Source organism: Myotis davidii, unplaced genomic scaffold, assembly GCF_000327345.1.
Source record: "Myotis davidii unplaced genomic scaffold, ASM32734v1 scaffold129, whole genome shotgun sequence".
Taxonomy (NCBI): Eukaryota; Metazoa; Chordata; class Mammalia; order Chiroptera; family Vespertilionidae; genus Myotis; species Myotis davidii.
The window spans coordinates 683049-708855 of NW_006383019.1; the positions used below are offsets into that span (position 1 = coordinate 683049).

Here is a 25807-nt window from a genome sequence, read left to right on the forward strand (position 1 = left end):
GGTGGAAAACAGTATGGAGTTTCCTCATAAAATTAAAAATGGATCTGCCATTTGACCCAGAGATTCCACTTCTATGAATATATCCTAAGAATCCCAAAACACCATTCAGAAAGAATATATGCACCCCCATATTCCCCCATATTCGTATTTACAATAGCTAAGATCTGGAAATAGCCTAGTACCCATCGGTAGAGAAGTGGATAAAACAGCTGTGGTACATCTACACCATGCAATACTATGCAGCAGTAAAAAAGGATCTCTTACCCTTTGAGACAGCATGGAGGGACCTGGAGAGCATTATGCAAAGGGAAATAAATCAGAGAAAGACAAATATCACATATCTCACTTATATGTGGAATCTGATGAACAAAATAAACTGATGAACAAAAAAGGTCCAGAGGCATGGACACATGGAACAGACTGACAGATGGCAGAGGGAGAGTCATTGGGGAGCAGGAAGAAACTAACCAAAGAACACACACTGGACAGGCCGGGGGTGCTGCAGCAGGGGTGCAGGGAGCAGAGGACACGGGACAGGCCGGGGGTGCTGTAGCAGGGGTGCAGGGAGCGGAGGGAGAGGGCCGGCTAGGCGGGAAGGTGGGGTCTGGCAGCCAGAACGGGGACCCAGCCATCGCTGCCGTCCCTAGCAGGGAGCAGCCGGGAGGAAGGGGCGCGAAGGGGGCCCCACCATGCCCAAAGTCTTCCTGGTAAAGCGGAGGAGCCCGGGGGTCTTGGTCCGCAGCTGGGGTGAGCTCCCAGACGGACGAGGAAAGGGCAGATACCCACATCCCAGTGGGCCTGGGTTGTCTGCTCTGCGACCCCCCACCCCAGGACTGCCGCAGTGGTGGCGGCAGCAGCGGTGCGGAGCAGCCTGGAGGCACCAGAGCACCTAGTCCCTGCGCACCCCGAGCACGAAACCCTGGAGCCTGGAGACACCGAGGACCCAGGTGGACACTTGGCGGCGAACAGCGCTCGGTCGCCAGGCACAGGCAGCGACGGGGCAGTTCACAGCTGTGACCGGTGTGCACGGGCTTCCGCCTCCAGCGTATGCTCAACCGGCACCGCAAGTGCCACAATCAGGTGAAGGGGGACCGGTGCACCTTCTGCGGAAGCGCTGCAAGGACACCTGTGACCTGCAGAGGGACACCGGCAGCGCACAGGCATTCGCCCCTGCAAGTGTGACGTCTGCAACCAAGCCCTCCCCTGGCGAGGCTGCTCGGAGTCCCCCCTGGAGAGAGTCCAGGGGTGCAGAGCAGTGTGCCCACAAGCTGCGCCGGGACACACACACACACACACACACACCGGAGGACCTGTCCCTGCACGTGAACAGTGCCCACCCCGGCAGCGGGTCTCAAAAAGACATCCAACAAACTGGCAGCCCCTTTGCAACACAAGCTGACATCCACACTCCAGGGGAACGAGCGAGGAGGGGGAGGAGTGAGGAGAAGTGAGGGTGAGGAGGAGGAGGAGAAGGAGGAGGAAGTGTTCAGTTTATCTCGCTGTCCTTTCGGGGCCTCGGCAGGGGGTCTGCTCCAAGGCTGCTGACTGTAATGGTGGTGTCAGGTCCCCGGCCACTCATGCCCTGTTGAACACAATCATGTTAACCAAGTTGATGGGTGGCTGTGATCACCGGACAGGACTTTCTGGGGTTTTGTGTGTGTTTTTTTATTTTCACAAAAGGAGCAGAAGTGTTCTTAGAGAGACCATCATATTATGGTGCCTTAAAATAAAAGTACTTCCACTTGAAATGCTAAAAACAAAACACACACACACACACACACACACACACACACACACTGTATGCATATATGCATAATGCATGGACACAGATAATGTGGTAAAGCCGTGGGGTGGGGGCGAGGGGGCTGGTTGGAGGTGGGCAAAGGGGGGACATCTGTAATACTGGCAACAATAAAAAATAAAAAGAACAGTTTCAATCTCAATAGCTACTCTGAATTGCGTTCCAAAAAGATTGTGATCATTCACAGCACCAGCAATGCATGGGTTTCTCTACACCCTGACCAGCAGGGTGAGTTCTCATTCCTTTTAATGGGTGAAAAATGGTTTCTTTTGATTTCCATTTCTCTGACTATAGTGATGTTCAATATCTTTGTTTTGTTTTTTTGTTTGTTTCTTTTTGTCTCACCACCTCTTTTGGCATTTCGTTTTTTCTTGTTTTATTTGTTTTACTTTTTCCCTATTTGTGTGCCTCATATACCCAGGATATTTTGCAGTACTTCCCCCAAATTATTACATATGTCTAATAAGAGGTTGGTTCTACCCCAGTATTTCTTTTCTTTTTCTTGCTCAGCACCGTGACTTTTTGTTGGCCATTCTCCAGCCTCTTTCGCAGCTGCATGTGTCTGGGTGACCAGGTCCTGGCCACTTGGATGAAGCAGTTTTGGGCAGTGCTCACCCTTTCTGTCATCCTGCTGCCTGAAATGCAAATGCCAGGTTTGGGACCATGAGGTCAGGGTCTCACACAGTGGACTCAGAAACCACCAGGAGCCTGAGCCCACACACCACCGAGCCTGGACCATCCACCCTTATATGAGAAATAAACTTGGGTCTTGTTTAAGCCATTATTATTTGGGGGTTTTTTTTACTTGCAATTAAATTTAATTCTAATACAGACAATGACCCTGAATATAAAATAACCATTTCCTCAAAGAGCAAAAATAAAAAATAAAACGAAATACAAGCTTCTTGATCAACTTAAGTAAGCTTTTATTCTGGAAATAGTCAAATCCTTATCTTAATTTATATAATACTTATCCTATTAATAAAAGCTTAATATGCTAAGTGTCTGGTTGACCGGTCAGCCGTTCAACCAATCAAAGCGTAATATGCTAATGATATGCTAAGGCCACTCAACCGCTCGTTATGATGTGCACTGACCAGCAGGGGGGAGACAGTCGATCAGTCGCTATGATGTGCACTGACCACCAGGGGGCAGATGCTCTGATGGGTAGGTTAGCTTGCTGCTGCAGTCCAGTCGATCGGGACTGAGTGAGACAGGCCAGACATGCCCTGGAGCCTTCCTGCAGTCCCTCCCCAGCTGGCCAACCTCCCGCACCCCTCCCTGGCCTTGACTGTGCACCAGTGGGGTCCCTTGGCCTGGCCTGTGCCCTCCTGCAATCCAGGACCCCTCAGGGATGTCGGAGAGCAGGTTTCAGCCCAATCCCACAGGCCAGGCCAAGGGATCCCCCTGGTGCACGAATTCATGCACCAGGCCTCTAGTATATATAGTTGACCCTTGAACAACATAGGGGTTGGGGTGCCAACATCCATACAGTCAAAAATCCACAAATAACTTCTGAGTCCCCCTCGGTACCTATGAGGGACTGATTCCCCTCTGGCCCGCACCATAAATGGATACCAAAATCCAAGGATGTCCAAGTCCTTTATATAAAACTAGAGACCCAGTGCATGAAATTCATGCAGAGGTAGGCTCCCTAGGCCTAGCCAGCAATCAGGGCTGATCAGGGCCTTCCAGCTGCCGGCCAGAGCCTGCCAGCAGGGCCTTCCTTCCCAGGCTGCTGGCTGCCAGCCGGGGCCTTCCTTTGTTCCGTGCCGCCCCCTGTTGGTCAGCGCACATCATAGCAAGCAATCGAACTCCCGGTCTCCAGTCAAACTCCCAAGGGGACACTGTATATTAACCTTTAATATGTATAGATGGTATAGAATAATGCATAGTCAGCCCTCTGCATCTGCGGATTCCCACTAGTAGATTGAAAATAATGTTTGTACCTATGGGTGGTTGAATGTGCAAATACGAAATCCACCAATACAGAAAGCCAACTCTATATTTATTGAAAAAAACTGATGTATACATGGACATGCACAGTTCAAATCCTTGTTGTTCAAGGATCAACTATATATACGTTTATTTAATATTTAATATGTATTACCTATTTACACAGAAAATGTGCTCTTAAATACTTATTATATTATATGTTAATATATAATTATATATAATGCCTTATTACATTATATAATATATAATACAATAAATTTATATTTAGATGTACATATTTTAAATCACATATAAAATATATTCATTTAGAAATATTAATCCCATACTCATTTTTCAAGAAAATTTTTATCCAAATTCATCACCTGCATGTTCTACATCACTGTCTTCATCATTACTAGAGCTACTTTTAAGCCATCTATTCGAATTTGCAAAACCCACCTAAGCTGTTTTGAGATTTGGGGTTTTTGAATCCAGTGACAATATCTCGCTGTCACTGAAAATTTACCAAGTCATAAATACATACTCACATGATATTGGGTCAACTTTAAAAAATTCCTCCTGTGGGTATATACCAGTATTTGTTATCTCTGCAACCTACCTACTTACTGTACTGTCATAATCTTTTGATGCCTCAATTCAACATGTAACACCCCACATAATAAATATTAAATTTGTTTTAAATTTGTCTCTCTTTTTCTAAACCAATTCTCTCAGTTGGCCTCTACAAAACTCTAAAATTAAAACAAAATGAGGTTATTTTAGTCAATCTTCCCCAAATATTATTTTGCTATGCAGAATAAATTAAGAACATGCCCAGTTAGCCCCACCAGTGTGGCTCAGTGACTGAGTGATGACCTGCTCAGTGGTTGGGCCAATTCTGTGTGAATGTGTTATTTAAAACCTCTATATTTTTGCTTCCAAGAGGTCATGGTTCCATTCCCAGTCAGGGAACATGCTCAGGTTGGGGGATGGATCCCCAGTAGGGGGCGAGCAGGAGGCAGGCGGTTGATAATTCTCAACATTGATGTTTCTATCTTTCCCTCTCCCTTCCTCTCTGAAATCAATAAAACATAAAAAAAAGAACATGCCCCGTTAAAAGTGTCACTTTGTAAGGCTTGAATGTAAGGATCTTCCTTTTTCCTAAGAAATAATATGGGGGGAAATTTGTGTGATATCCAGGCATATTAATTTGAAGATTAATAATTGTACAATATTAAATCAGCCCACCCTGGAATGCAGTGTAGTTTCTCCATTATTTTGAGTCTTGTTTTATGAACCACAAGAGATTTAATACTTTTCACCTTATGCACTATAATACTGTTAAAATTATTCCTAGATATTTTATGACACCTGTGAATTGGCTATTTTTTCAATTTCCAGTGCTAACCAGCTATTGCTAGTACAGAAAAAAAGCCACTGTTCTTTTTATATTTCTTTTATATACAATCACTTACAAATGCCTTTATTCTTGGGATTAATTTGGTTTTCTTTCTTTTCAATATTTAAACCGAAAGATGTTTTTGACCTATTGCATAAACACTAAACAATGTTAAATAACAGTAATAATACTTCCATTTCCTCCAGTTTTTCCAATTATTACTATAGACTATATTTTTAATTTCTTTTGTACATGAGATAATAGATCCTTATTCATTTTTAACATGTTTTCCTTTTTTTCTTCAATCAGAAAGTTTCCAAAGTCTTTTCAAAGAAGTGGTGCTTTATCTTTTATCTTCTTTATCATTTTATATTTTATTTCAGTTTTTATCATTATTTATATTAAAAAAATATTTTTTTAAATAGTTATTTTATTTTACATTATTTAATTTTTAAAATTGATTTCAGAGAGGAAAAGAGAGGAAGAGAGAGAGAGAAACATCAATGATAAGACAATCACTGATCGGTTGCCTCCTGCATGCCCTCCACAGGGATCAAGCCCACAACCCAGGCATGTGCCCTGAACGGGAATTGAACTGTGACCTCCTGGCTCATAGGTTGATGCTCAACCACTGAGCCATGCCGGCTGGGCTTAATTTATTTCTTTATTTTGTTTTCTTTCTTAGTTTCATGGTGAGTATTTTGCTCATCTATTTTCAGTCTTTCTTATATTAATAAAAGCACTGATGATTATACATTTTCCTGATTACAGCATTAACTCTATTCCACACATTTTGCTACAAAGCTCTCCTCCATTTATCTCTGACTTATAATTGTTGTTTTAACTTTCTTTTAGTGCAGAAATTATTTAAAATGTGTCTCTGAATTCCAAAGTAGTTTTTTAAAATAATCATCTTGCCCTGACTGATTTGGCTCAGTGGATAGAGCTTCGGCCTGCGGACTCAAGGGTCCCAGGTTCGATTCCAGTCAAGGGCATGTACCTTGGTTGCGGGCACATACCCAGTAGGGAGTGTGCAGGAGGCAGCTGATCGATGTTTCTCTCTCACTGATGTTTCTAACTCTCTGTCCCTCTCCATTCCTCTCTGTAAAAAATCAATAAAATATATTTTTAAAAAAATAATCATCTTTTTTTAACACTAATTTAATTGATTAAGATAACAGATTGCACATAAAATCTTAATTTTTATATTTTTACTTTTTTGTTGTTGTTAATCCTCACCTGAGGATTTCAGAGGGAGGGAAGGAGGGAGGGAGGAAGGAGAGAGAGAGAGAGACAAACATCAATGTGAGAGAGAAACAATGATTGGTTGCCTCCCCAAACAGGGGATTGAACCTGCCACACTTCAGTGAGCAGCAGATGCTCTAACCATGGCCAGGGCTGTATTTTACTTTTTGTTTCTGTGACAAAGTTACGTGATCAAGTTCTGTGAACAATTCATAGATCTAGGAAGAATGTCTATTCCCCCATCTATAAATTTGTTGAATGTGTTATTTAAAAACCCTTTATTTTTGCCCTGGCTGGCATTGCCCAGTGGTTAGCGTTGGTCCACATACTGAAGGGTTGCAGGTTCAATCCTGGAATGTTTGTTCGTTTTTCTCTCTCTTCCTCCCCTTCTACCCTCCCCCACCCTCCCCGCTCCCTCTGGCCCTTCAACTCTCTCTAAAAATCAATGGAAAAAGTATCCTCAGCTGAGGATTTACAACAATAAAAAAAAAACAACCCTCTATATTTTGGCTTTTTGAATTTGTTTCAGAGTTTGAAAACTGGCAGCCTGCAAGTTACAGATATGTTTTGTTTGGCTGGTAATTCTGCAGCAACTCAATATCCTTTAAAAATTGATTTTTTAAATGCTTTAAAACATGAATCTTAATGCCTTTAGGCAAGGTATACATTCTCTAGTTCACTGTGCAATTCCCATCATCTCCGCTGCCATACTCCTAATAACACATATTCATGTTGCCCAACTAGTCCCTGTGGGCATCCAAGTTGGCGATCAAGTTCCTTGATCTGTCAATTTACATCTCCGAGTATAATATGGTTTAAAAAAAATCAAATTCTTCTTTTATTCTCAGTCTTTGTTCTATGTATTTTATTGCTGAACTTTAAGGACAGTTATATATTTTTAGTTTGTATCAGTGAATAATGTCCTTCTCTGTCCTCTTTAATGCTTTTGTTCTTGCATTCTCCTTTGTCTAATACTAATATTGCCGATCTTTGTTTTTTAATGAGCTTAACTTAAGAATATTTATTGTGGGGATACTTGGCTTTGTTTTTTGTGCTTCATTTTGTTTACTATTTATTAACTCTTGTTTAACTTTTTGTCCTCCTCGCTTTTGCTGATTTGATATTGCTCCTCCTTATTCCTTTCTACCTGCTTACTCCTCACTATCATCCTCAATCTGTTATTTTGGGAATACTATGCTTTTCTTTCCTGTTTGTGGTTACCGATCATTACTAACAGCCTTAACTAACTTCGTCAAAATCAAGTAACTATGCCCCCAACCCCCAACACTAACAGCAAGATTAATGTAGAGAACTTTCACCTCTCAGTGCTGGACCCGCACCCACAATCCTGGGTTTTGCTGTGATAGTCTAGAATTCTGAATTCTGCACTATTTCCTAGATTTTCCCTGAATGTGAGAACTTTCTTTTCAAGAATACATTATCAATTTCAGCCTCATTAGTTTCCTCCATTTATGTATATTGAAGCATAGTAACCTCCATCTTGTATAAAAACTGCTGTTTGAAATTCTCTGCTATTGTCAGAGTCCCTTATTCTATAAACTCTGTCATTTTTAGACAGTTTCTTATTCTGTAGAATAACTTTTTTAGTTTGAATAATAGATAAAGATAAAACCTTAACTGTCTGATCTTGCAAGCTAGCCATCTAACCTAATGGACTAATACTGATAATAATTCCTGTATTCTTATGCCAAATGTTTGTTCTTTATGTATCCAAGATTACAAACTGTAACAATAACTCACACAGAGCTCTTTGTAAAATCTGCAGACAAAGAGCCCGAAAGGTATAAACACAGGAAACTTCCTCTGTGCCTTCGCTCAGAGATTTGGAAGAAACACCTCCCTCTGGGCTGCGCAATAAACGACTCCTAATTAATTGGCTCATTAAGGCATCTCGTATCTATCTCGCTGATTTACGATACGATAATACAATGTTTCACTTGCAAGATTCACTTCTCAACATTTTCTTAAGTTCTTCCTCTTCTTCTATCTTGATCCTTCTTGATTCAAATAATATATCTAATTGCACATTTGAATATTTGCTCATAGGGTATATAAATCCTTCATGTCTAAAAAGATCTGTCTTTTGCCATGACTCATTGAATAATATGTTGGCAGGAGAATTTGTACCTGGCATTCTTTCTGACTACCTAGCTTTTAAACCTTTCTTTCCTATGCTTGTGGGCATCACCACTCTATTAGTCTGGGTTGAAGGCAGCATCCGCTTCCCATTAAATAAGCTGAAAATGTCCGATGTTGGCTTCCTCACCTCCACCCTCAGCCCCTTGAACCTGCCATTATTTACACCTGCCCCAAACTCTGACCCAGGAACTAACGCTGCAAAGCAAGGACTATGATGGCAAATACGCACTGGCAGCTATGGGGGTTGTAGGAAGATCAAGATCCTGACAGGCAGTGGCCCAGGTGCCCACTGTGGGCTGTGCCAGCGTGCCCAGTGCAATGTCCATGCTCGTGCAGAGCAGCGGGCCCAGGCTGAGCCAATTCTGTGTGCGACTCCAGGCCCTGTTTCTGGCCGCAGCCTCCAAGCCTCACTCTCCAGCCCTATGACAGTTCTGCAGCAACTCAATATCCTTTAAGAATGGACTTTTCTTGCTAATTCACCCAAAATCAGTTTCTGTGTCTGCAAGTAAGAAGTCAGGCCGATGTGGCTGGTACAGAAGACTTCCTGCTCTGTAGTCAGTAGTCCCTACAGACACCACCAGCTTTTATGCACGAGCACTCCGATGCCATCAATCCTCCTCAAAACTGACCCATCTTCCTGTCCAGAAGTTGGTAGATTTCTGTCTTTATTGCTGCAGTCTAGCAATTAAGTTATGTCTTTTTCCAGAATTCCACAAGTCCTATACCTGGCCTATAGGACTCCTGGCCTATAGTCCTACATCCTCAGCTTAGGAGTTTCCTCCTTTTATTATGTCTCCTCCATCTGTTCCTTTCCCCTTCTAGGAATGCTAGTGTCCCACCTCACCATTCTGATGTCTTTGTGTTTTACAAAATACTCTTTCCAGAAAACTAATTCCATTCTCAATGGGGCTGTTGTCCTTTGTGTTTAATCTAGGAAAAGTTTAAATCAGGAACAATAACTGTGAGAACGATCTCTTCTGGCGAATGCTTTCTTCTGTCTCTCTGATTTGATCGTGCTTGTGCTGAACGCCCAGTCTGAGCGCCCTCTCTCAAGTTATGAAATCCCCCTCACAGTGGATCATACTCTTTCTTTGCTAAATATGGGTTTGGCCCATGGCACCCAAACATATCAACACTTCTGGGCACTGGCAGACCATCACACAGAGGATGGCATGGAAGTCTTCCTTCTGATACCCAGCAGGGAATGTACTGGCGCAGTGAGACCTCTCCCACCAGCCAGGGGGACATTTCCGTCTGCTTCCGTGGCTTTGAGAACAAGCAGAGGGGAAGCATTCCCTCCCAACGGCCAGCTCCTCCCCACGCGGGGCTCCAGGAATCTGTGGGAACCGGGCCCCTGCAAGGACTGACAGCAGGAAGGGAAAGGATCTGCCAGACCTGCCACACGGTGGCTTTTACTGTGCTGAAAACCAGTCTGTTCTCGCTGTGGCCAGCAGGAGGCCCAAGGCTGAGCTACACCATCTGCACACCCAGCCTCCCGACCTAAGGTATGTCAGAGATGGGCAGGGCAGGGGGTACTGACTACTCTTCTTTTTCAACTCCCCTTCTCACATCCATCCGCTTCTAAAGCTTCAAACAGCCACTCCACACGAATGCTTCCCAAATATTAATCTCTAGCTGTAAGATTTCCAACCACCCGTCTAACCTCTCCATCTCTATGTCCTGGCATGAAGGTAGTTCAGATTATTTGCATTTCACAAACCTTTCCTATCTATCTTACAGGTCCCAGGCACAGTGGTACAGGCATACTGAAACAGGAACGGACACAGCAGACGCACAGATGGTTTCAATACAGTGCAATCAACGAGCGAACCAAGTAAACGTGGGGCCTTGGGAGCACCAAAGGGCACCGGGTCCAGCCCAGAGGGTCAGAGAAGGTGGTGGAGAAAGGCTCACCACGAAGCTGGGTCCTGAAGACAGACGAGTAAGTGTGGAGGAAGGTCACTCTGACAGAGCTAATGGGCTCGTAGACAAAGGAAGTGGGGCAGGCAGATGAAGCCCCAAACCCAATAAGATAAACATGTAATAGAACAACAAAGAGATACCAGCTTTGCTAAATCTCATCCTATGATCCTGAAAAGTATCATCCTGAGAAAGATTGGTTTAAGAGGATAAAACTCAGAGAGGACTCCAGGAAGCCGGAGGGCAGTGCCAGAGAGCAGCGATGAGGACTGTGACTGACACATTCCTGTGATGGACCCTTCTCTAGGAGAAGCATCCTGCGGGGCACAAGGGTGGCTCTTTAGCAGATGAAGAAATACAGAACATCTCCACTGACCAACAGCCACTGGCCCCTGCACACGGAGCTGAGAAGATGAAGGACTACCCGGATATTTCCGTGGGTTAAAACTCAAAATTCCTAAAAGTGAGTTATTTACGTTGCCTCTCAAATGCTCCTCCTGACTTTCCTGGAGCCTGTCTTTCTCAGTGCTAACACCATTTCCCAATCATCCAATTTCTCCCTTCATAGAAAAAAAGTTTAAAATATTACTAGAGAATATAAAAGATAATGAATGAAAATATGTATCATATTCCTAGAAAGGAAGGCTCAATACTGGGAAATGTGCGGATTCTCCCCTAAAGTAATGCAATTTCACCAAAATTCACACTGAATGTTTTTGGAAACCAGATAAAGTAGCTCAAAGAATAAATAAGAAAAAATTGTAAAAAAAAAAAATTACACTGAAGAAAACTTGATTAATCAGATACTAAAATATTACATAGCTATCACAATCAAAATCATGTAATCAATGAAGCAGAATATAGAAAACAGCAAATATATCCAGGAATATGTAAGTAGCTAAAATAAAATTTAAAAAAGCAAATTAAAATCAGTGAGGAAATAAATCTTGCTCAGTAAATGCTGCTGGAATAACTGCTAAACATTTTAAATCCCTATTCTTACATCATATACCAAAGTACATTCCAAATAAATTAAAAACATTAAAAAATGGGATATAAAACCCCAAAACATGTGACCTTTGGGTGGGAAAAATCTTTCTAATGGAAAAAATAAATCTGTACATAATAGCTTCAGACTTCCGTATTTTCTTTTTTTTTTTTTAAGAAGGAAGTTACCTTTACTTTTTTATATATATTTTTTATTGATATTTTTACAGAAAGGAAGAGAGATAAAGAGTTAGAAACATCGATGAGAGAGAAACATCGATTTAGTTGCCTCCTGCACACTCCCCACTAGGATGTGCCCGCAACCAAAGTACATGCTTTTGACCAGAATCGAATCTGGGACCCTTCAGTCCGCAGGCCGATGCTCTATCCACTGAGCCAAACCAGTCAGGGCAGACTTCCGTATTTTAAAAAGACATAAAAACCTATACTACCAGGAAAAAACAACCCTGCAGAAATTATCTGCAACAATATAACAGAAAGAAATTTGTACTACTACTATACCAAAAAAATAAACAAGAATAACATTAAAACTCCAGTGGACATTGAGAAAAGCCAAATCACAAAGAAAAATGACCAATAAATATATGCAGTTCAGGAGACATACAAATTAAAACAATGAAATAACTTTTTGCCTATCCAATTAGGAACAATTATTTAGGAACATAACAATATGGCAGGCTGCAGTGAGACCAAGCTCTCCTACACAGCTGCATGTATTTTATAAAACTTCCAGAAAGAACACAGAAATACACCTCAAGGGATTTACAAACAATCTTATATTTTAGCCAAGTAAGTATCTATTTAGAATTTAGCCCAAGGATATAGTCAGAAATTTAAACACAGATGTATTTATTAGAATTATTTAAAATAGAGAAAAATACAATAAAAGGATTAAATAAATTACAGTAATATGTACAACAGAGTATTATGAACATGTTAAGAATATTTGGGAATATTTAATAAAATGAAGAAATCTTATGATACACTGTCAAATAAAAAAGGCAAGATCAGAATCTGAATATACCATAGGATTTAACTGTGTAAAAGTACACAGGTGTGTGCATGCACTCAATAATCACACCACATGGAAATAAGAGTTATTATTTTGGAGTGATTTTTACTTCCCAGATACATTTCTTTAGTTTCTTAATCTATATATAAAAAAGCCTAAGCGACCAGAATGCCAGAATGACCCGTCACTATGATGCGCACTGACCATCAGGGGGCAGACGGTCAACACGGGAGCTGCCCCCTGGTGGTCAGTGTGCTCCCACAGCCAACCTCCCACGGCCTGCCAACCTCCCCTGGTCCCTCTCCCCAGTCAGGCAGGCCCTGGGCGGCAACCCGCAGGAAGGCAGCGCCCCCCTGCCCCCCGCAGCAGCTGGAAGGCAGCCTTCAATGAAGAAAGGCCCCAGCCGGCAGCTGGAAGGCCCTGATCAGCCCTGATCGCTGGCCAGGCATAGGGACCCCAGTCATGTAAGAACCCCATTTCATGCACTGGGCCTCTAGTTTTCTACAAAACTGACATGTATTACTAACATAATCAGACAAAACATTTATATTAAAACAAAACACCAAAAAGCTCCACTAGTTCCCTTTTCTTCACAGAACACATTCGAAAACATCACAGCACACTGCTTTAAACTACACATTTCTCTGCCTACCACCCTCCTTATCTTTCTGGCAACATCCAAGACCTAAGTAGTCCCTAGAACTGCGGGGTTCTTTCACAACTCCTTTTCTTGGCAAGTGCTTATTTCCTCTGCCTAAAACCCTTCCACCCCAGCAAAGGCCCTTCAGCCTTCAGAACTCAGCTGTATGTCCCGCTTCCGTGTAACCTTTCCCAACTCCACAGGAAAAACTACTGCCTCCTGGGCGGAGTTCCCACCTCTTGCTTGGGGCCGCCCCGTGGAGGGAGTGTGCTGCCATAAAGTGTGTCTCGGCTCTTCCTCCCTGTAGGAGCCTGAATAATGCCCCTGAGGCCCTGAAGATGTCCAGATCCCAAACCCTGGGGCCTGGGCACTTGTTACACGGCAAAGGGAGTTGGCAGGTGTGATTAAGTCAAGGATCTTGAGTTGAGGAGATCCTTTTGGATTATCTGGTGAGCTCAAAGGAATCTAATGATCTTTTAAGAGGGTGGCAGGAAGGTCAAAGACAGAAAAGTGAGACATGAAAGCTGAGGCCCTGTCTTCTGGTTCCGCCTGCCTCTTATCTCTCCCCACCACGACTGGCGACCATCGACCCTTGGTGCAGACAGAAAGCAAGCAGCCGTGGACAGGAAAGAAGGGAGCTGAAGAGCTTTCCAGCATCAAGTGCTCTGGGGTCGGCAGAAAGGTTTTGAACACGACAGTGCTGGCTGAACTGCACAATGAAATCTGCTGTCCATTTGCACCAAGGCAGGACCCGGAACACTCCCTGCACGGTGTCGGCTGTCTGGTTTAATGTGACTCAACAGGATTTTATGTAAAAACCTGGTCATCAATCGGGCTGCCTCAGAACGTGGCTTTGTTGTCACTGCTCCAGACCCTGGCCTGGTGGCTGCGATATTAAAGAAGGTGGTGTCTTTATGTGATGCCACTGCAGATCCTTGGAAAACTAACTACAGAATGCACTCACGTAAGGGAGGAGCTTCCCCAGCTCCTAAATGCCGATCTTTTCCTGTGGACCCCAAAGGATGTCTATTCTGGCCACTCCGTGGGAAGCCATGGAGCTCGGACTGTGCTTTGAAGAACCCAAGAAAATACAAATCTGTGTCAGCATTCCCTCCAATGCGACCCAGAGCTCTGTCCTTGGGGCAAAGGCCTCTAGTGAATACCAGGGAACGGAGGGGAGTCCATGGAAAGCTATGATGCCACCAGTCTGTGAAGGCTGCCCAGGGTCCAGGTGCACATACAAACTGATCATGGAAAGATGACCAGCTTCCTTCGGATGGACAGTTCCTACCTGAGACTGCACAGCTGCCTGGACAGAAAAGAAAGCCCCTGCTGTTCTGTTTACAAGAGGGTTATGCTCATGGCTCCCGCGTCATTGTAACCTTCTTTACTGATCACATCAGACGTCATCCAAAATGCCTGAGTGCTTGAAAACCTTCAGATAAGAGAATCCCTTGGATTATAAAAACTGTAGGGGAAAAGGTTTCAAAACACTGTATTTCATAATACTAAAAATGCTTTCTTCTATAGTTGAGTCACCTTCTGAAGAAATATATGAAACCTGAAAAAAAAAAGAAAGAAAAGAAAAAGGAGATGATGATAGAACCAGCGGCTGCGTCGTCACTTGAAGGCAGAGGGAGAGAAAATGCTGGTGGCCGTTAGAACTGGAAAAGGCAAGGAACGATTCACCCTGAGTCCCCAGAAGGAACGCAGCCCTGCCAACACCTTGACTTTTAACCTTTGAAACTGTGAGGTGATAAATGTGTACTGTTTTCAGCCAGGGAGTTGGTGGTGATTTGTTACAGCAATAATAGGAAACAATACACGCCCTGACTATACCAAGAGCACCTGGGCAGAGGGGCGATGAGTTGTGGTCACTACTTCATTGAAAATGACTGAAAAGAAGTAGGAACATGAGAGGCAGGAAGAGCAAGGAAAGGAACAGAGTTAACAGTTGTTAATTTATTTACTAACTTTTTTTTACACTTATTACCTTCTGGGCATTGTTCTGAGAACTCCTTCAAGGAAGTTATTATCCCCACTTTACAGAGGAGAGGAATAAAGCAAGAAATTAAGAAACAGCTGGTAAACAAGGGGCCAGGAACTGAGTGCAGGAATTCTGCTCCAGGGCCCTGCTGTTAAATGTAAGAAGAAAAAATTTATACACCGAGGAGTTTGCAGGAATTTGGACATTTGCATGAACCCAGGAGACTCAACAGTGTTTAAGGCAGGCTGGCTTTATTAAGGGAATGTGCTGTATTCGATGTGCCATGCTCTGTGGGATCCCGTTTCCTGCGTAGCCTGATTCACATCTGGAGTCAAATCCCTCGGCATGATGCAGACATGAGGCAGACGGGAGTTTAAAGGCTGTGGAATGCTGCCCTGCAGGCTACCTTCCTGTGCATCCAGCACACCTCCCACCCCATCCGGTGGAGGCCCAGAGAGGCCCCTGCACCAGGAGAGAAGCCCAGCACCTGTCCAAAGACCATGGTTCCTTCTGGCCAGGAACGCTGGTGGGATGAGGGGGTGACAGGCTGGAGGCAGCACTAAACTCCAGGAGCACTTCCGTCCTGATTCCCAGATCCCTCGGCAAGGCAGTGGGTTAAACAGATGGAAAGTCCCCCATTCATATTTTCAATGAATTTGAAAAGAAAAACTTTACATTAAGAGGGGAAACTTGGTATCAGCAGAGATGGCTTTCACATGCAAAAACACTGATGCCCAGCAACACCCAATTAGCGATTAGAAGACCAACTAAGGACTTTCACTCAGAATTCTTTTTCTAAGAATAGTGTGATGATACCATGTTATTGTTGTTTTAATTAAAAGACATGGAGGAAGAACAGAAGGATCCAATGTAAGTTTGATAGAAAGCCAGATGGGAAGAAGAAAGCAATGGGAGAAACTTAACCTGAGGTAAAGCAATGGATTTAAAGACTTAAAGGGCATCACCAATTACCAGGCAAAGCTAATGAAGAGGAATTCGCACTCCGACTGAATTCCAAGCACCAGGCTGACTTAGAGCAGATGTTCTCCGACCAGAGGCGAGGGTGAGGGGTCCTGACAATCTGGTGACGGTTTTGGAGGCAGGCCCAGGGATGCCTACATCCTGCCTGGGGCTCAACCCTCCTCTCCACGGGCTCCAGACCGGAGGTGCTGCCCGTGAACAAATCCCACCGGACGCTTCACGCTGGAAGGAGCACCTCACTGACAGCCAGCCAGGGCCTCCCGCCAGCGCTGAGCAGAATGCAGGGAGGACCAAGACCTTCAAGAGGCCTAGAAAAGAAACTTTCTCTATTGTACTCACAGCAACTTCTGACTCCAAGTGTGTGGGTTTTCCCTGCACTGACCGATTCCCCAGCTCTCTGGACACCAACTGGGTGTCCTCCAGTCCATTCTGACCGCCCGAGTCACGGCAGGGGAAGGAGGCAGTCCCACAGAATCCCCCACCTCAGGTGCTGGTCCCAATGCCAGGCTGTCATCTGTACTTCTGGCCAACCAGCTATAAATCTGGTGTGGGGCAGGGGGGGGGGGGGGGGGGCGGTGGATAGAAAGTGGGAGGGCCAGGAGAGCCCCCCTGCCTCAGGTTTGATAATTTGTTATAATGGCTCACAGAACCCAGAAAACAGTTTGCTTACTAGATTATGGGTTAAGGAAACAACTCAGGAACAGCCAGATGGAAAAGGGTGCACAGGGCAAGGTGTGGGGACAGCATGGCGCGTCCATGCTCTCCGCGTGCGCCACCCTCCCAGCCTCTGGGCAACCTGAAAGCTCTCCAAATCCCGCTGTTCATCACTTTTATGAAAGTGACATCACATAGGGATGTTCGATCAAATCACTGACCACAGATGGTTAAACTCAATATCCAAGTCCCCCGCCCCTTCCACCAGAGGCCAGGGATGGGGCGGAGGATTCCAACTCTCTAACCACTTGGTTGGTTCCTCTGGCAACCAGCCTCATTCTTCAAGAGCATAAACTCAAGTATGGTTGACAGAGGCTCACTGTGAGTAACAAAACACTCCTCTTACCCGTCACTCAAATGCCCAGGGTTTTAGGAGCTCTGTGCCAGGAACTGGGGACCAAATATATATTTCACATAAATCATCACAAGGCCTCTAACGCTCACCCTCCACTCCGCAGGGCAAGCAGCGACCTCGCCTCCCCTCCCGCCCAGCCACGGGCACAAAGGCCACGAGGTCCTGGGTAAACAGGCCCTGAGGGTGGCGGCAAGTAGTGGAGGGGGGTGAGTCAGGCCTGGTGCGGACCTGAGTCAGCCGGTCTCCCTGAGAGTGAACTTGTTAAGGAAGAAAATACCGGGTGAGTGTTTATTTGCTTTGAGGATATCAGGATGCCTTCTTCAGGGCAAAATTCATAAAGGAAATGAAAGACTGCCGGGAAAAGGAAGAAAAAAGATTCTCCCCTGAAGCCTCCCCGTGGCTGATGGGAGGAGAGAGGGGAGGTACACAGGTCTGACCCTCGGCCTTAATTTGGGGAAACGATGGAGGGCCAGCGAGCTCAAGCTCCCACGGGACCGCTACGGGGCAACAGCATCCACTCCCAGCCTCGCCGCCACCTTCACCGTGGAGGTACTCTCAGGGCACCCCTCAACTTTGTGCACTCTAAGCTCGGTACCAGCGCCCATTTCCCTGGAAGCCACCGGGACAGTCTGTTATAACCTCAATACGTATGTGTAGCATGCTCACTTAATTATTTCACTAATCTTAAAATAATACTTATTGTAATTTAGTCTTACTTCGTTTTAATTAGTCTTATTTTTTACAATCAAAGGGCACAATCAACTGCCTATAAGGCCAGACAGATAAGTAAATGTCCATGAAAGGAAAGAACTACAGGGACTGGTGGGAAATGTGCCGTGAGAGCTCAGGCCCTGTCTAAACATGCTTACCAAGACACCAGAAGGCAAACGAAGTGGACCAACCTGTGTCCCCTGGACTCACTGCAGAGAGGTTTCCTCAGTACGCACACAATTTTACACTTAGCTGTGCTCATTCACCTCTGCAGCAAACCTCTCATCCCGGGACAGGACCCCGACAAGCACGGCCGGCGGCAGTCTGCGCTCGCCAGGATAGCATATCACCTCGGTGTCACACAAACACCTCAGAAGTCTGAGGAGAAACTTCTTTGGAAAATATGGTCGCTGACCATTTCCCCTAAATATGAAATAAGACAGAAACCCCGAGGTCGGCTCACAGTCTGCATTCTTCTCATGCCAGGGCAAAGGCGAGACCTGCATTTTAGTTACTGTTTCCCTTTGTTTCCCGGCGCAGCTCGTGCATCCTTATTTGGAAGTTTTCTTTTCTGGCCTACAAAGGGGAAAAAGACCATCCTCTGTACAAATTCAAATGCTTTCTCGGCCAGCCTTCCGGAGCGGCCGACAGAATCCTATTCTCTGAAAGGTGGACAGGACGTCAGAGATGCAGCTCAAGTCCTTTGCCATCATGAAGACCCATCAAGGTCAAAAAAGGAGAAATGAACCTCGAATGTCTGCCTCTGGACCCAGTTTTGTCTAATATTCCAACTGTCACCGAGGGAAAATAGAATGTGTTTGTTTCATTTACTCTACTTATAATTGAGCCTCACCAGAACCTCTCTATGTATTTGGTCCCCTTCGTTACACACACTCTCATTTCTAAAACACTCACATCTGACTTACAGCCTGTGGGGGTAGAGACTAAACTTTCTCAAGGGGCGACAGTAACAGTAACATTCAGTAACATTCGGAAGCCTGCCTATGAGTCCCAGCCCACCTTGCTTTCCCCCACTTCCTCTGTCCTCTCCACATTCCTCCTTCCCCTCACACATCCCTATTTGGCCCCCTCATGCCCCCTCATGTGAAAGAAACCTGAATTTCTCTAATTCTCATCAACTCGGGCTCTGCCCAACCAAGCCCTGGGGGTTATTCATCAGCCCCTGCAAACACAGGATCTTGCCCCGGGGGAGGAGGGGGAGCCTACCGCTGGGGAAAAGGTCTACCTGGGGGGGTGACGTCTGAGCTGCGGAGGCCTGAAAGGATCAGTGGGATGGACGTATAATGTATCTTTCAAAGGCAGCACTTTTTAAAAAAAAATTTTATTGATTTCAGAGACTGCGTGCCCCCCACTGGGGATCGAGCCCACAACCCAGGGACGTGCCCCCACCGGAATCGAACCATAACCTCCTGGTTCATAGGTCGACACCCAACCACTGAGGCAGGCCAGCGGGGCAAGGGCAGCACTTTTAAAAGTAATAATAATAGGCGTTAATTGGCCCCAATTGATGGGGCATCCCGGACAAAATGGTTTTATGTTCGAGCTATAGAGGAGTCAGCTGTCAGGTTCTGTGCCGGGCGCATCCCTGCGAAGGGCCAGGAGGAGGAGCGTGGTGTGGTTCAGACACAGAGGCCTGAGCACCTCCAGGGAGCGCTGAGGCAGGAACCACGCGTCAGGGCACAAGTGTACAGCCGCTCAGCTACCTGAGATGCTGTCACTAACAGGAACAAGAGGTCTCCAGAGAAGCTAAAAACTTCACACCCTTTCATTATTAGAAGCACTTCTGGCTTACACTCAATTCTGGCAGCTTTAGTTACTGCTTTCTAGGCTCAGGGGAGCAGATTAGAGGCAGCAGGTGACATAGAAAGCAGCCCAGAATCTGACAAGCATATGACCCTGGTGTGGACTGACCACAGCCATCAGAAGCCCCAGACACCCCAGAGTCAAGGCTGGTGACAGAACTGACAGTGATAGTGATGGTTTGAGCAATGAAAAAAATAGTAAATAAAACGGCCATGTTTGTAATACTTTAAGAACTCTTTGTATCTGAAATAGTTAGGAGGCTCTGGATACCAGAATTTCTTATAAAGGTCAAATGTACAGTTTACAGTAATATGCAATCACTGATCCAATTACTGTTACTTCTTGATTTTTATTCTTCCTTCTTAATCACAATTACTGACTGAAAACCCTACCAAGGCATAATGCACAAAAGCAGAATGTCATAAAGGTTAGGATGCCAGGAAGACTTCATACAAACACATGTGCAAACAAAACACATACACGCAGCCCCTCCCAACCGGCCCCGTTAACCTGCAGAGACGGTTTGACACATCTTTGGTCCCATCTGCAAGCATATGATTCCATGTAACGTTGGCACAATGTACTGTATTCAGACTGAAGGGAGAGCAGAAGAGACTTAGATAAAACTACACATTATTTTCATAACAGTTCCATGACCACTATGAATAGGTTCTTTGTTTATCTGTTGATAAATCAGAAGGTTAGACTGCTGATAATTTACCCTTCCAAGGTTTTGTGTTGTTTTTTTTAATTTGGCTACTGGTGCTAGAGAGAAAAGCAAGAGCAATCAGAGGAAGGAGATGAATTCTTTGGCAGACAAAACAAAGGGGATTTTCAAGGGCTTTGGGGGTTGTTGGCACTAGTGTTAGATATAGTTTCAGGTCAAAACTTATGACTACTTTTTATGAAAGTTTTATCATAATTCCTAATCTAACCCTTATCCATAATTAAGTTTAATTTGGAACATGTGCCTGGAAATTAGGGGAAGAATAGAGTGAAGAAGAAAATACCAATTTTTCTGGGGTGAAGACACGCTGACTGCTTGGGTCTGGCTGCAGGACTATTCCGTCCAAGTGCTTTGTCATGGAATGGCAAAGTCTTTCAAAGGATATACTGAAACCTCTAAAATTCTCAATGTGTTCTGCTCCTTCTAGAGCAAGGGTTAAAAAATAAGCAGAGGCAGGGGATGGTGGTACGAGCTGTGAGAGACACAGGGACATGCGACGGTGGGCTGGTTCAGTCCCCGAAGGGCTGAAAGGAGACAGTGAGTGGTCAAGTTCCCTGTGCCAACCCAGGGGGAGTCATTGGCCCAGGATATCTGGGTTAGATTTGTTGTGAGATGGAATGCAAAAAACTCGGTGAAAGAAGCTTTTCCAAAGTTCATAACAAATGATTTTTTTTAATTTAAAATTTTAAATATTTGGCCAACTACACTGATTTTAAAATGTCAAACCTAATTTCTGCTGAGAATTCAAAACTTTCCTGGAAATACAAGGAACACCATCAGCTTACTAAAACCCTCCTTTCTGCTAGGGCCTCTGCAGAGTGTTAGGAGCCATGGAGATGAGTAAGACCAATAAAGATTCTCAAGTGTTCTTACTCAGCTGGAGAAGAGCCAACTCTGATTCAATGTGCAAGCAGAGGGGGTGCCGGGGGCGTGATGGCTGGGGGAAGGTAGCCGACAATGAGCGGAGAGCATGGCAAGGGTGAAGACGCGCTGACTGCTTGGGTCTGGCTGCAGGACTATTCCGTCCAAGCGCTTTGTCATGGAATGGCAAAGTCTTTCAAAGGATATACTGAAACCTCTAAAATTCTCAATGTGTTCTGCTGCTTCTATGGCTCTACAATATGAGCTGGTCTCATCTGACAGGAGCCATATATAAACATTTTTTAAAGTATTTTATAAAAGAATTCAACAGCCTAAAATATCATACCTAACACACATTCAACAGGAAAAATCCCAGTCTCCTCCATTCCCAAAACACTCCTCTGAATTAGAAAGTTTAAAAGTTTAAAAATATTAAGTCACACTCCGAACAGCAATCAAGTCTCAACTACAACAGGCGGGCACATACAACCCACTCAACGGACACAGTTGGAGCACCCACCTCAGGTGATCATGAGCCCACAGGATACCTACTGCACAAGGCCACTCCCCCCAGACAGGGAGATGTAACAGCTCTACCTAATGCATAGAAACAAACACAGGGAGGCAGCCAAAATGGGGAGACAAAGAAACATCCCCCAAATGAAAAAATTCACTGCTTAAACACACACATACAAATTTAAGGCAAAGAGTAAGAAGCTAGTAGTGAGCTTTTCCAGAGTCGGGGCCACACAGGGAGGATCTCTTGTGCAGGCTCGCCCTGGGTCGTCTGCAGGCACCCCAAGGGTCTTCTGCAGTCCCTGCAGGTAGGCCGCGGCAGAAGACGGCCGCAGCCAGGCCTATGCACACGGGCCCAGCCCCATCAAGGTGAAGGGCAGCCCCTGGAGGTGCCCCAGTGCACACACTGCAATACAAGCTCCTTCTGGGGAAGGAGCAATTTACCAGCGAGGTCATCTCCGTCCCCGTGGAGGTGGTGGCGGTCCATCTCCGAAGCCCAGGGGCTCACTAACAGAGATATGTGGATGAGGCTTCCAAGAAGGAGCTCAAAGACATCCTTATCCAGTGTGACCAGACCCTGCTGGTAGCTGATTTCCGTCACTGTGAACGCAAAAAGCTGGGGCGGAAGGGGGGGCAGGGGCGGGGGGCTGGTGGCTGTGCTCACTACCAGAAATCCTACAGATAAGCCTATCTGGGTTCACCTTTGTAACAAACAATGGTTGTGGGGAAAAAATAAAAGAAGAAGCTAGCAGTGATAGCGGGGGAAATCTTCTAAGCTCACCTGCTAAGGCCTCTATAGAATACTGGCCACCTCTGTGTGAATATAAAAAGGCAAATGTGCCAAATGGCACCCTCTCCTCTGGATGCTACAGCCTCACCTGGGCCCACTCATCCCTTTCCCAGATGCCTTTAAACAGTGCACAACCTGCACAACTGCACCCAGCAGCCTCTCTGACAAGGCAAACACTGACAACCTGGTTGGCTGCTGAAGGACTGTTAACTGGGACCTTCTAAGTAAAAGATGTGTCATCCACCCAGTCCCTCTTTCATGCAAGGTTTCGTATCTTTCACTTGATCCGTTTCTCTTGTCCATTTTACAATACAGAGCCAGTCACAATGACCCAACACAGAGGATCGCAATCACCACCAAAGAGGAATCCTGCTGCTACCACAGCCAATACCAGGGCTAGAAAAGAGACGGAGGCTGGGAACTTGCCTTCTGCCTCAGGTGCGGCCAGAGGGGCTGAGGCGCTCCCACCGGGAAGAGATTGGGCAATTCCAACTCTTTTAAGCAAAAAGAGGGTGGGGGAGACTGAAGAGGAGGATTTTACCTCATTGACCCTTTAAATAGACCACCACCACCCCTGCCCAAGCAACTGAGGTCGTGGGGATGCCGCCATGAGGTGCGCCACCTGGATCTCTGTTCAAGAAAGAATGTGGCCTTCAGCTGCAGGGACTGCAGTTAGTGCCACCGGGACCCTAGGACTCCACCTGCCTTTGAGCTGAAGGCACATTCTTTCCGGGCAGCCACCAGCTGTGACTGACCACAGCAAGAGGACAGGACTGACCATTTCTGCCCGACCCGGGACTCCTCTAACAGGCAGCTTGCTCTGAGGATCTCCCAGCCCAAACCTGCTGCCTCCCCCTTTTCCTTTAAGTGTCGCATCTGCATCATGGTCTAAAGCAGCGGTCGCCAATCTCACGGACCACCGGTTGGCGACCGCTGGTCTAAAGCTTTCCTGGCCTAATTCTGCATCCCATCCCTTTTGTCTTTCTCGGGTATTACTCTCTAATCAACCTCATTCATTCCTAATTCTGTTTAAGGGTGTCTCAAAGAATAAAACTGACACAATACAGAAACTGTGTAAAAATCAATCTGACAGGAGCCATATATAAAAAATTTTTTAAGTATTTTATAAAAGAATTCAACAGCCTAAAATATCATACCTAACACACATTCAACAGGAAAAATCTGTCTCCTCCATCCCCAAAACACTTCTCTGAATTAGAAAGTTTAAAAATATTAAGTCACACTCCGAATGTCCTTCGTGGTGATGTCCTTGCCTCACCCAGCCTCCCTCCACTTACCCTTTCCCTTTACCACTAATCTTTGGGTCCTTTGCTCTGATGACCCATTGAAGCACCTGTTCTGATTCTAGTCCAAAGCATAACTGCCTCACTCCAGCCCCCAAGTACAGCTGATTGAAGATATGTTAATCTTTAACAAAACTCATTTCTAGGCTCTCATTGATGTATCCTATAGCATGTCACACAGCATTGAGAGACCAATTAAAATTATACTCAGACTTTCGGCCAACTATAGCCCAGCATTTAAAGTCTTTCCTAGCCCTAGCCGGATCGGCTCAGTGGCTAGAGGGTCAGCCTGCGGACCAAAGGGCGGTCAAGAGCATGTACCTCAGTTGCAGGCTTCCTGGCCCGGCCCTCGTCAGGGCTCCTGTAGAAGGCAACCAATCGATGTGTTGTTTCTCTGTCAATCCCTCTCTCTTCCACTCTCTCTAAAAATCAATAGGAAAATATCCTCGGGTGAGGATTAAAATAAATAAATAAATAAATAAAGTCTTTCCTAGGATTTTCTAATCTTATTGGCAGTGTATCAGCCGGAGTTTCCATTCTGAAGTGATATGCACTCTTTGAAAGATGCAATGAAATAGAAGTCTCCTTCCCGTGTCCCTCCCCACAGAGGGCTTTAAAAAGCACAGTCACTTTGAAATCACAGCACCCAAGGAACTCTCAAACGCCCTCGCCAGGGGAAGGTCTCTTCACAAGTTCCACACAAAGGAAATAACACGTCAGAGTTCTCACAATACCCGGGCAGTTGGGTCCTAGTGAGGGGTGTTTTTAAAATGTTACATATCCTGCCCTAACCGGTTCGGCTCAGTGGATAGAGGGTCAGCCTGCGGACTGAAGGGCCCCAGGTTGGATTCCGGTCAAGGGCATGTACCTTGGTTGCGGGCACATCCCCAGTGGGGAGTGTGAAGGAGGCAGCTGATCGATGTTTCTAACTTTCTATCCCTCTCCTTTCCTCTCTGTAAAAAATCAATAAAATATATTTTTAATAAAATAAAATGTTACATATCCTTTACCTAATAGTTTATCACTGGGCTGTTAGGACAAAGACATTATTTTGCAAATATTGGGTTACTCTGCCCAAAGAAGTTCGGATAATGCTGCATGTTAGAGAGCGACCCCTATGTAATCTATGCCGTGGCCCCATCTGTAAAACTTTTCTTCTCAGTATTCCCACGTGGCGAAGTTTCTGACCCCCGTGTTGTACAGTCCAGTGTACCCCAACTGCCAGGATGGCACCACCTCAGCCCAGCCCGGCCCCAAGGACGGGGCCAGCTGAAGCTAAGGCCCAAGGTCGTCAGCACAAAACTGTTCCCAATTCAAGGAATTGACTTGGACTAATTGCTCCATCTCTCAGAACCTCATTTCCTCGTTCGAATCCAAATGTAAAAGTTACCCCCTTGAAAAATGTTCCGACTTCTGGCCCTGTCACAGGGAGCAGTACCTGTCACCTGCCAGCCCGGGCCCGGGACCCAGCACCCGGTGGACCCTCTCTCCCCAATCAGCCACCATGCAATGTTTTTTAGGCTAAATTAAAGCCCATTTGTCTCATGTGCCCGCACATAAATGTTCCGCTTTGTTTTCAAGTGCAACCCCGTGGTTTTCAGCATCTAAATCTGTGCTGGAGGCCAGGGCGAAGGCTAGAGCCCAGCTGACTCCACGCGCTCGCTCCGTTTCCGCGGGAGGGGAAGCGGAGGTGAGGCGCCGCAACAAGCACGGGCTCCGCGGGAAAACCGCCTCGGTCAGCCCGGGTCGAGTCAACAAAAAATCCAGAAAGCGGGACACGAGAACGATGCGCTGCGAAACGGACAATGAGCCCGAGACGCCGCCAAGCCCTACTTTCCGTGGAAACGCTAGAAAGTCTGCAAGAACCGCCGACACGCGGACGGGAGACCTTGCCCGGGCCCAGGCAGGGGGCCGGGG

General features: G+C 45.6%; 1 protein-coding gene and 1 long non-coding RNA gene across 15 annotated transcripts in view; both read right to left on the reverse strand.

Moving 5' to 3' along the window:
- The window catches only part of SPECC1 (sperm antigen with calponin homology and coiled-coil domains 1), a 273056-nt gene that overhangs the window by 127284 nt on the left and 119965 nt on the right, over positions 1 to 25807 (reverse strand). The window lies entirely within an intron of this gene.
- Positions 6206 to 25807, reverse strand: part of LOC107181740 — a 28342-nt gene continuing 8740 nt past the window's right edge. The window contains exons 3-4 of the long non-coding RNA XR_001512446.1: positions 18728 to 18731; positions 6206 to 6237 (exon numbers count right to left, since the gene is read on the reverse strand). This is a non-coding gene — a long non-coding RNA (uncharacterized LOC107181740). The remainder of the gene's footprint in view (positions 6238 to 18727; positions 18732 to 25807) is intronic.